Genomic DNA, 12,188 nt, shown 5'->3' with positions numbered 1-12,188 from the left:
CAAACAGTAGCGCCCTCATTTCCCATACCAAGCACCCGTTGGGTTGGCCATTTAAAATGGGTTTGCAATGTAAAAGGAGGGGCTGCAGTTTCCGGGTTAACATGCAGCACAAACCCAACTAACCCCCCTCCCCCCACACACCCAATTATCGGGGATGATCACTTCACCCCTCCCCCCCCACCGCGTGGCTAACAGCGGGGAACATTTCTGTTCAGCAGAGCAGGAAGGGGCACCTCTGAATGTCCCCTTAATAAAATTGCCCCATTTCAACCAGGTGACCATGAATGATATCACTCTCCTGAGGATAACAAAGAGCGATAAGGAATGGATGTTGTCTGCATGCCAGCAAACACCGGGACCATACGCTGCCATGCTTTGTTATGCAGTGATTCCAGACTACGTGCTACTGGCCTGGCGTGGTAAAGTGTCCTACCATGGTGGACGGGATAAGGCAGCCCTCTCCAGAAACCTTTTGCAAAGGCTTTGGGAGTACATGAAGGAGAGCTTTCTGGAGATGTCCCTGGAGGATTTCCGCTCCATCCCCATACACGTTAACAGACTTTTCCAGCAGCTGTACTGGCCGCGATTGCCAGGACAAATTAATCATTAATCATTAAACACGCTTGCTTTTAAACCATGTGTAATATTTACAAAGGTACACTCACCAGAGGTCGCCTGTGTGCCCTCAGGGTCTGGGAGCGCGCCTTGGGTGAGTTCGGGGGTTACTGGTTCCAGGTCCAGGGTGATAAACATATCCTGGCTGTTGGGGAAACCGGTTTCTCCGCTTCCTTGCTGCTGTGAGCTATCTACATTATCTTCATCCTCATCTTCCTCGTACCCCAAACCTGCTTCCCTGTGTGTTTCTCCAGTGAGGGAGTCATAGCACACAGTTGGGGTAGTGGTGGCTGCACCCCCTAGCATGGCATGCAGCTCCGCGTAGAAGTGGCATGTTTGCGGCTCTGCCCCGGACCTTCCTTTTGCCTCTCTGGCTTTGTGGTAGGCTTGCCTTAGCTCCTTAATTTTCACGCGGCACTGCTGTGCGTCCCTATTATGGCCTCTGTCCTTCATGGCCTTGGAGACCTTTTCTAATATTTTGCCATTTCGTTTACTGCTACGGAGTTCAGCTAGCACTGATTCATCTCCCCATATGGCGAGCAGATCCCGTACCTCCCGTTCGGTCCATGATGGAGCTCTTTTGCGATCCTGGGACTCCATCACGATTACCTGTGCTGATGAGCTCTGCATGGTCACCTGTGCTCTCCAAGCTGAGCAAACAGGAAATGAAATTCAAACATTCGCGGGGCTTTTCCTGTCTACCTGGTCAGTGCATCTGAGTAGAGAGTGCTGTCCAGAGCGGTCACAATGAAGCACTGTGGGATAGCTCCCGGAGGCCAATAACGTCGAATTCCGTCCACACTACCCCAATTCCGACCTGCTAAGGCCGATTTTATTGCTAATCCCCTCGTCGGAGGTGGAGTAAAGAAACCGGTTTAAAGGGCCCTTTAAGTCGAAAGAAAGGGCTTCGTCGTGTGAACGTGTCCGGGCTTAATTCGATTTAACGCTGCTAAAGTCGACCTAAACTCGTAGTGTAGACCAGGCCCTAGAGTGATAATGGACAGCACAATAGACATACATTTGCAGTGTATTATGACTGCAGAAGGGCCAGTGCATTTTAGCTCTTCATAGCAAAAGCACCAAGTCAGTGTGCCTGGAGGCAATAGCATGTATGGCTCAGGTATGTAGCAGTAACTGGACTATTACAGTTGCTTCTGGACCACACATTATAATGAAGATACTGACAAATTGGAGGGAGTTTGAAATAGAGCAGAAAAAAATCATGGCAATAAGAGGGATAGATTTGTGAGGAAAGATCTGGACCAGGAGTGGCCAACCTGTGGCTCCGGAGCCACATGCGGCTCTTTAGAAGTTAATATGTGGCTCCTTGTATAGGCCCCGACTCGGGCTGGAGCTACAGGCGCCAACTTTCCAATTTTCTGGGGGGTGCTCACTGCTCAACCCCTGGCTCTGCCCCCACTCCATCTCTTCCCGCCCCCTTCCCTGAGCCTGCTATGCCCTTTCTCCTCCCCCTCTCCCTCCGAGTCTCCTGCACGCCTCGAAACAGCTGGTCAGGAGGTGCGGGGAGGGATGGGGAGGCACTGATCAGCGGGGCTGCCAGTGGGCGGGAGGCGCTGGGAGTGGGGGAGATATGATGGAGGGCTGCTGACATATTACTGTGGCTCTTTGGCAATGTACATTGGTAAATTCTGGCTCCTTCTCCGGCTCAGTTGGCCACCGCGATCCGGACTGTTAAATTCACAATATTTGGTTAGGCAACAACTAAGGGGAGAGAGAGGAATATACCAGTCTGCAAATACATGAAGAATGTAAATAAGGAACTAGAAGAATTGTTTAGTGCGGTACACTCAAGTAGAACTAAGAGTATGTCTAAACTTGAAATGTTAGTAGTGTTTGAGCATGTTAACTAACAATTGTACATCACAGCATAAGGCCACTATACAGATATTCAGGTTAAACATGACAAGGAACAAATGTTTGTATCCTTCGCACACTAGAATTTACAATTGTGGTAGTTAACTGGTGTTAAAACGTAACTCAACATTCCAGCATGAGTATGACATATCCCCTCCCCCCCGTGCTTTTGCTCCTGAGCTGCAGGGGGATCTCTGTACAGGGAACTGCTCACGCATCCACCCAACCCCTGTGCATCCAGACCCCCTCATAGCCAGACCCTCCTGACGAGCCCCACTCCCCCTGCACCTGGACCACCCTGATGAGCCACCCGCACCAGGATCCCCTCCCTACCAACCAGCTGCACCTGGATCCCCACCCCACTGAGTCCCACTCCCCCAGCATCTGGACCCTGCACTGAGCTCCCCAGACCCCCCTGCTGAGTTCTATCCCCCCCACACCCAGACCCCTCCTCCCCCCCCGCTGAGCCGCAATCACCTTCACCCTGACCCCCCTGCAGAGTGCCATTACCGTTGCATCCAGATTGCCCCACACAGAACCCTCTCAACCCACACCTGGACCCCCCCACACTAAGCCCCTCCACACTTGGATCCTGCTCAGCTGAGCCTGCCTGCCCACACCTGGTGCACCTGGCACGGAGGGGCAGGGCCCTGGGGTGTTTCTGGGGTAGGCCAGTCCTTGCACTGTCAAGGTTGGGTGCAGGGGGGAGGAGCTGCCTAGTTATTTCCCACCTATGAGCTAGATTGTACTAACAGCATTTAGCCTGCAGTAAGAGGTGGTTCATGGAACATTATCCTTCAGAGAGACAGTCTGCCAGAGCTTCCTGGTGTATGGAGCAGCACACAAACTGCTAGCACCCCTTGAAGGGATGCATCCTGCAATCTCTGACTCCCATTCAGTGGGCTGTGATAGATAATAGTTGTGTTGTTTAATGTGCTACTGCAAGGCGTTCAGATACTATAGTGATGAGTGCAGTATAAGAACCTAGAGAATAGACTCAAAGCTGTAGTTTCTCCAACTCCTTGCTTTCTTCGGCATTGATCAGTAGCAACTCTGTTCCCCTAAACGGGTTGTGATTTTCATCATCGCTTAAATGGGCTGCCAAAGGTGATGGAAGGCGTCTTGCTCCTTTCTCTCTTTGCCCCCGCTGTGTGCCAGCATAAGGGCTGGCTGTGCTCTCTCCCTCTGTTTGTAAAATCAAAATCCTGCTGAGTGGGGCAGGAATTTCTGACACTCATTTCAGTTTTTAAAAAAGTCACTTGGCAGAGCTAAAAACTTAGGCTCACCCAGAGACTACAGTGTAAGTGGAATCTGTGCTTTTGATTAAAGTTAATGGAAATGCTGAATGGCTGTAAGCTCCACAGCTCTTATGATAGTCTCATTAATTCTGCCAGAGATCACGTGGTTCTTTGCCTCACTAAAGGAAATCTGCTACCAATATCGCATGAAAATATATTTCTTATGTAGACCATAGCAGAGAAAGTTTGAGGATGAGTAGTGCACCTATTTGGCGATGTTAATCTAGAGATCTGTGCTTATAAGAAACATGTAGTATTTTGAGTATAGTACTTGCTATTTGCCCTCTATAGACTTGCACCTCTTTGCATTCTTTGGAATGTGGGCTGCTGCCTATCATTCTGCTTCTGAAAATGCCAGCATCAGATTGGATCTGAGACGTCAGTGTCATTACGTCAGATGACTTTAAAAAAAAATACAAATTTAAAAGAAAAATGTATCCTGCTCTTCTTAACTTCTCATTCTGCTGTATTGTTCTCCTTTTCCCTAACTCTTCACTCCATTCTCCCTGCATTTCCCAGTGGTAAAATGGAGGGGAAGAACAAACCAAGTGAGGCCTTTTTATTTTCTTTATTTCCACATTTGAGTCTATGCTTTGGCTGACACAGCTATGGAATGAGAAACTCAAGGAACTGCTTTATGGCCATTTCAGCCCTTTAATAAAAATATAATTTTACTTCTACAACATCACGTGTCTAAAAGATGCTGTTAAAAGAATTGGTGCTCTTCCAATTGACTTGTTCTGGTGTCTAAATTATTGACAGAAAGTATTTGGCCCAAAATTTTGATGTTTATATTTTTAAAGCTTACACAAAATAAATGTTTCTATTATTTATGTTTAAATCCCACCTAGTTGTTTTTAAACAAATAACATTCCTTGTGGTGTTTGCAATCCAAACACTGCAACAGTGTGAACCAGAAAGTGAAACTGATTTTTACCAACTTTCATTGTCCAAGTTAAAAAATGGAAAAAGTAACTAACAAACGGCAGATGTGATAAAAATATATAGATTTTTCATAATTTTAGGTGTAATAATTTTAAGAAGACATTAACAACAAATTAAGTGTTCCTTTAAATATCCATGTGGTATGTTTACTCCTCATATAATATTTCCTTTTAAAAAAAGAATAATGTAAAGTTATGCCGATATATTTCTTAAGAGCTAAATAGATCTATGTATAGGTTGTGAATTAGTACTTCATCTTTTGTAGGGAGCAGGAAGGTCAAAGGGAAAAGTGTGCAGGTTGGTGCGATTCTAAAAATTATATATTTATACATATCAGTATAACGTATTGCTGTTATGTGGAATAAAATAATCTTAAAATAATCTTTATCCGGGATTAAGAGTTTCTGATTTACCAGTGACCTGTTTTCAGAGTATTACAAAATCATTATGTATGCAAGTACAAGATGAAAATGCTGTACAATGTGAGGTTAGAGAAAAGCAGTTTTACAGCAGCGTAAGCAATGACTGTCGAGGAGTTGTACCTACCTTGCCAGATAAATGACTATAGTGTTTTAAGGAGAAATCTGCAGAGTAGAACTCACACCTAATGAAAGCTCCTTCTTGTGGCAGAAAATGCTTAAAAAGTACTATGCGGCCCATACACAGAAGAACATTGCTAGGGGTTCCCCCCCCTCCCCCCCGCTTGTTTCTTACATTAGGATTCTAAAGTTCTGACATCCTCCTTTTTGTTGGAGGACTCAAGAAAGATTTTTTGAAGACTTGGATGGTCACATCACAGGAGGATGAAACCCAAGCTGCTGCTCTCCCAGGGTCTCTTGAGAGTGGCCAGGGAAATTGACTGAATCAGGATTGAATAAGCATGGAGACTGAATTCTTCTTCTGTCCCTCAAGATGCTCTTCTAGCCAAGGGGTGAAGTGCATTGGCAGATCAGTATAGGGAGACATGTATTGCCACTATCTGAGCTATCGCTGTTGTGGATAAGTGGAAGATGCCCATTTTCAGGGCTGTCCATCAGGGATCATTCACCAGCCCTAAATTCACATGAAAAAGTAATACATTAATTAAAATAAACTGGGCATCAAGAGGGTTTTAAGTCATATTAGAGGAATACTAGTATGGATATTTGTTTGGATTTTTAGCTTTTTGCATAAAAATAAAATCAACATGAAATTTCATCTTAGTTTGAGGTGTTTGACAACTTAATCAAGGGATAAATAAACCAGACAAGGTTTCCCTATGCTGGTTATGAATTTAGTGGTTCATAACTTGTCTGCAAAAACATTTTCCATGAGGGATGATGGAAAGAGGGACAGAAAAGCTTTATGCTTCCATTTTAGCTATATTACAATTATTAGGATTATATCGTCTCTTTTACTTATATGCAGGTCAAAGGGCCTTTAGCTATAAACATAATTTGATTAAGGGCTGTAATCCTGCAAACCACTACTCCCTTGAACGATCCACCTTGAAGTTAATGGGACTACTTGCATGAGAGAGGATTGAGAATTTGGGCTCTAAGGTCTGATCCTGCAAAGGCTTACACAAATGCTTAACTTTACTGTGGTGACTAGTCCCATTGAAATCAGTGGAACTGCTCATGACAGTAAAATTAAACACACACATAGACCCTGATCCTGCAAAGACTTAACTTTGTCCGTCTAGGCTACGAGAGATCATTATCTTATGAGGTTAACATCCCAAAATGTTTAATTTTAGAGAATGGGAGTTCCACGTTAAACTTTGGTTACAAGGTTTAATATTTGGAATACATATTAATTTTAAAATAGCTATAGGATTGCAAAAAAATTGCTGGGGAAAGTAATGCTCATTTTGTTTTCTGTATTCCTAAATCTTGAAAATAAAGTACTGTTTTCCAGTTTGTTGTTTTAATTGAAATGTTATAGATCTGCCTCCACTGTGTGTACAAACACCTTCTGGTCTTTTGTTTTAAATATATCAGTATATAAACATGAAAATCCCTGATACCCCATATCCATATAATATTTAAAATGTGCTTCTTCAGCTAACATTTAACCCCTCCTTCCCCCCACAGAACAGAATAAATCCTTGTTCTAAAGGACTTGGCAAAAGAAATCAGAATTCTCATATTCATTGAATAAATACTTTCAGAATTTTTCAAAAATATTACTCACAAATATAAGCACCACAAACCACTTCACATAGTATTTTGCCCTGTGCTTATGCATGTTGTTGTTTTTACTAAAATGTTTACATAATGGTTGGGTTTGATGGTCCAACTTTGAATAGTAATTTGAGGGGAGATTAACAGTGCCTTCAGGCACTCTCAATCATGCATATTGTAGTGTTACGTATTTTTACTTCCAGTAATACTGATTTATGCATTTTCATGGGACCTTGTCAGTGTCCCTCTTTTTTAATCACTAGTATGATGGATTAACAGTAAAAGACAGCACCATTTTTTGTCTTCCTCTCAGGCTACTCATCTGAGAAGAGATTCTTGTCTAGCATGTTAGATTGTAGATGCTCACAGCTGGCAACTGCAAATTCTTGACTTTAATTGGTTAGTGAGACATGAAAGTGTTGTACAAAGAAGACCTGACACAGGAAGACAAAAGATCATTTTTTCCAGATCAGGGTACAGTTATGGACAGCTTCTGAATGTTATGGGGGGATGTCTTTGATCATTTCTGTTTTCCTCTTCTACCTGGGAGGGGGGGGAGAAGACATAATTGGGAGGTAGAAGATTGGAATAATAAACAAACAAGATATTGCTGGTCATGGCAGCACTTCACCGTGTACTGAAGACTAAAATAATTGAGAGATGTTTCCTTTTGCTGTGTTTTTGGGTGTTTAAAAATGTAGCTACTCACTGTGTTTATATTGTGAACATCTAACACTTAATAAAAGCAATCTTCACTTGGTTAAGATGAGTAATTTCTCATTTTGGAGCCACCCTGCTTTTATCACGTAACAGAATCTTATTTAAAGAACCACAGCTTTCCTTTAGATCCCATTTATATTCAGATCAATTTATAACCTTCTAATTCATAAGGTCATGTGATGGGCTATCATCTGAATCTTCCTAAGTATACTTTAAAAGATGCCTCACTGGGGTTTGTTGTTGTTGTGCTGTCTCTTACTCACATGAATAAGCATCATATAATACCCCTGATAATCATGTGATTAGTTGCTAAGCAGTGTGTGTATTTTGCTGTGGACAGGGAGATAATAGGAAATGTTCCCCTTTTCACTCTCGCCTATTTCATATTGATGCTCATGTAAAAATGCAGTAAAGCATTTTAACCCAAAAGAATCTGCCTGTTTCCAGAACATGTAACACTACTAAATACCAATCTTTACTTGAAATACAAAGCAGACTTTTTTTTAAAATGGGGCCAAATCTTAGTCCATCTGCCTAACTCGAATAAATGTCCATAGTGTAGTGGGGTGGCTGCCCTATCACTCCCTTTTCTGCTCAAACATGGCACAGCAAGTGCTCCCTGTCTAGTTTCCTCCTCTTTGGTAGTTCCACTGTGAGACAGAACTGTAGGTCACGATGTTATCCCCCTGCCTCAGTGAGAGAGAGACTTGCTAGTGCTAAACTGTGTGTCAGCTCCCTGGAACACTCAGTCAGTTAGCCACGCAAACAAACTCCTCAGGACTCTGCCAGCTGTTACTTTGCCTTGCCGCTTAACACTTTGTGTACCCAATTCCCCAAACTCCCCGAAGCGTCCGCCTGTAGTGTCCATCCCCTGACACTGGACACTCACAGTAATTATCAGGTAAGGGGTCCTCAAAGAGAGAGCGTACACACAGCTGGAAGGTTGCAATTCAGGATCAGATCCTTTATAACAACACCACACTGTAATCTATTTATGGTGAAAACAAATATAAGTTCATTAGCAAAGCACAGAGAATCACAGATTCAAGTGAGTATTGAGTCAGAATAAAGGAAACAGAAATGGTTACAAATAAAACAAAAGTATAACATGCTTTCTAGAGTCTAAAACTTAACATATTACATCCCTTGCCTAAAGCATGTTCTTACCCTCAGAGTCTTTCTTGCAGAGCTTGCTAGTTTTTCAGTCAGTCCAGGATCCATCTTAAAAACTTGTTAAACCTTCATAAACAATGGGTGATGATAAGCAGCAGTGTGTCAAGTAGTGGGGAAGTGTTCGGCTTCTCTGTTAGTCTATTTAGCACTTTCTTTAATAACCTGGAAGAAAATCACAGGTGATGTTAAATTTGTGGGGAGGGTTTGAGGACGCCAGTCCAGAGGACAGAGAAATAGTACAAAGGGACTCAGAGAGATAAGGAGTATAGGCAACAAATAATTACAGAAGATCCAGTTTGGGAAAATGCTGACTTTCTCCCCAGTTGTATTAGTCTGGAACATCCATAACTTAGTGAGAGGAAGAAACTTTGGAAGTGATATTTGGTAGAGGCCTGAAGATGATGATGATAAAGAACAAATTAGAGATGAGTTACAATGTGATATGGCTGTAAAAGTTGCATTTGGGGGCTGGATACACAAAGGCATCATGTCGCAGAGTAGGGAGGTTGACTTATTTGGGTGTATGTATCACTCTCGGTATGCGGCTCTGGTGCGACCCCACCCGGGGATCATTGAGTCATTGCTCTACCAGAAAGATGGGTGGGTTTACAATGCCAGAACAAAAAGGATCATAATTTGTAAAGAAAAATCATAAACCTAGATAAATATAGCTTGGCTTCAGGGTTGGACATAAGTCTACAGAGGGAGAGAAATTATTTAGTGTTGTATAAGAAGGAATAACTAAATAGTGATGGGATCATATTAAGAAAAGCATCCTGACAGGGAAATTTGTTTGACTGTGGAATAGTCTCCCAATGGAAAGCCCCTTTGCTTGGGATTCTTAAAACTAGGCTGGACAAAAATGCTAGGAAGTGTACTGTAGGAAACAAGCATATATTGACAGGAGATGGCCTGCAGGGTTCTTTCTATGTTTGCCTTCTGTGATTCTTGCAGGTCAGTGCATTCATGTATTCGCAGATGCAACACCTTGCTCATATCATACGCTCTCTGCATTGAGAGAAGAATCTAACAGGCTGTGTGCATTCAGCTGAAACTAAAGCCTTCTGTATGAGGTTGCCAGGAGTGTTATTGAGTCCTAAAGGTTGATTGGCATATTGCATAAATATTCTCAACTATTTTGCTAACCTTGACCCAGACTGGCAGAAACCTGGGGGACAAGGACACTGAGGGCAATGTTGTATTGTTCCACTCTCTCCCCTCCCTCTGTAATTCCTACGTCAATGTTGAATGGACTCCATGGTGTGGAAATCCCAGCAGTTGGCATGGGATTCCTTGGTACTGTGACTTCCACAGGAGTGAGATGCCCGGGAGCTGGAGGGGCTGAGGGAACCTGTGATGGATTGAACAGGCACAAGGCTGTCATAGGAGAGTACCTGGTGAACTAGTGACTCCATAAAGATCCTCAGGTTTTGGGAGCTGAACCTGCTGGTTATTCTGTGAGATGTAAAGCCTGATGCCTCCGCAACTGGTGATGTTTAAGTGGAAACTCCATGATGGGGACCTTGCAGAGTCTGAAATTTCCTACGTCTGATTTACCTAGTCTCATATTATATGATTAATATGAAGCAATTTCCTCTCAACATGAACTATAAGAAAAATAGATGATTAATGATGCTGTGCCTCTGACATACAAATATGTAGTTTCACTCAGTTTTTTCTGATGAGTAGATTTTTTTCTCCCCTGCAGTTAGTAGACACTGTTAAACGGCTTTAATGTAAGTACTGCCATAAATCTACTGTTAATTAGGTCATGTATCAAGTATTGTCCCAACAAACACTATTGTAAATGATGGCTTCAGTTTTCCAAAATTCTGTTTTAAATATAAGGAATATAGATACAGGGTTTAAACACTGATTTAAGTATCTGAAATAAGGTTAAGCAACAATGAAAAGCGTCTGTTTGGGAGAAAATGATGAAGAAGAGTGTCACAGTCCAGGGTAACCACATTCGTATTACCCTCCTGTGGTCCACCAAGGGCACCCACTTAACAGTTCCTGGATCCTCAGCTGTCACCTCCCTGGAGCAGCAACCCACATCTCTCTCCCTCCTGACCAGTGGTTTTCTAGGCTGCACGATTCCCTGCCTATACTGTGATATTCCCAGCAAGCCAGACTGCCTAACAGGCCAACGTCTGCACTTTACTTTCTCTGTGAAGGCTATGAACAGCATAATTGCACTCAGTTACAAGTTACAACACAGCTTTTTATAAGCAAGCAATTTATTTTTAAGGTGACAGCATTACCGATAACACACATTAAAAACAATAAAAGATCGTACACATATGCTAATAAGCTTATTAGATGCCATCCATTAGCCTGAGGAGGCCATAGTAGGTCAAATCCTTCCAACCATTCTGCAAGGATTGGGGGCCCCCTTTGGACAGAAGGTTCTGTCCATTTGCCAGATTACAAAGAAGGCCCTGTGTCCGCTTAAATTTAGGCTATTTATTTACAGGTTTTTTCTTTGTTGGTTTCTGGAGAATTTAATTTGAACTAGTATATGGGAGCCTCCCCAAAAGGTGGCACCTCTCTTGGGGGATTGCAACCTGGCTGATTTGCCTCAGTTACCACCCACTGTTTTTAGTTCCTGGAGGAGCTGTGGTAGCCCTCTCTTATGGAGTAGATCACAATTATACATAAACCATTAATTTTAAACATTGGACTCCAAAAATACTGCACGGTGTTGCAATATTTGTTACATCTCCCCCCTCCAGAGGTTAGATACAATCCTGACCCACAATAATACATAAACTTGATACAATAAGGTCATTTAAGGATATTGCAGGAAATTGCCATATCTGTCACAGAGAGATTGTATGTTTAAAATATTTTCGTTTGTGTGGGAAATACAAATTTAAAATATATGTCGCTTCAAGTCCAACTTTAGAGAATTCATAAAGATTATATATATATATAAAATGTATTGGAAGTTCAGATGTTTAACTGGACAATTATGTCCACGTTAGTATATTTAAAGTTGTTAAGAAATAAATCTACAGGTCTAAATTATTGTTTAGGTGGTACATGATTTTGTAATTACAGAGCCAATTAAAGATCCTTTTGTAAAATCATGATACTATAAATTGGGCCCATCAGCACAAATGATTCTCCATAAGTGTACAGAATGAGAATGCATCAACTTATATTTGTAAATTTTCTCCATACATTTCATAGTTAGGCAGAACATCTAACAATTAGTTAAATCCATGTAAACTTTACTTGCCTATTTTCATGTGGAGTTTGTGCATCTATTTAACTAATCTATGAATAACTCCTGGAGACAAAATGAAATAGTCTGGTAGAGAACTGCCAAAAATAGATCCTTGCCAGTTTTCCTGAGAAGCTGGCATCACTCGTTATCCTATCCTCCATATTA

The 12,188-nt window shown here is 42.2% G+C and overlaps 1 protein-coding gene across 4 annotated transcripts in view; it reads left to right on the top strand.

Moving 5' to 3' along the window:
* LOC113406492 (RING finger protein 11) overlaps positions 1-12,188 on the top strand; it is a 60,254-nt gene that overhangs the window by 27,475 nt on the left and 20,591 nt on the right. The gene's annotated exons all lie outside the window — the stretch shown is intronic.

The sequence above is a fragment of the Terrapene carolina genome, unplaced genomic scaffold (assembly GCF_002925995.2).
Source record: "Terrapene carolina triunguis isolate 2854851 unplaced genomic scaffold, T_m_triunguis-2.0 Scaffold102, whole genome shotgun sequence".
In the NCBI taxonomy this organism is placed as follows: domain Eukaryota; kingdom Metazoa; phylum Chordata; order Testudines; family Emydidae; genus Terrapene; species Terrapene triunguis.
Note: the sequence above shows the minus strand (reverse complement) of the source record. Positions and strands in the feature narration are given on the sequence as shown.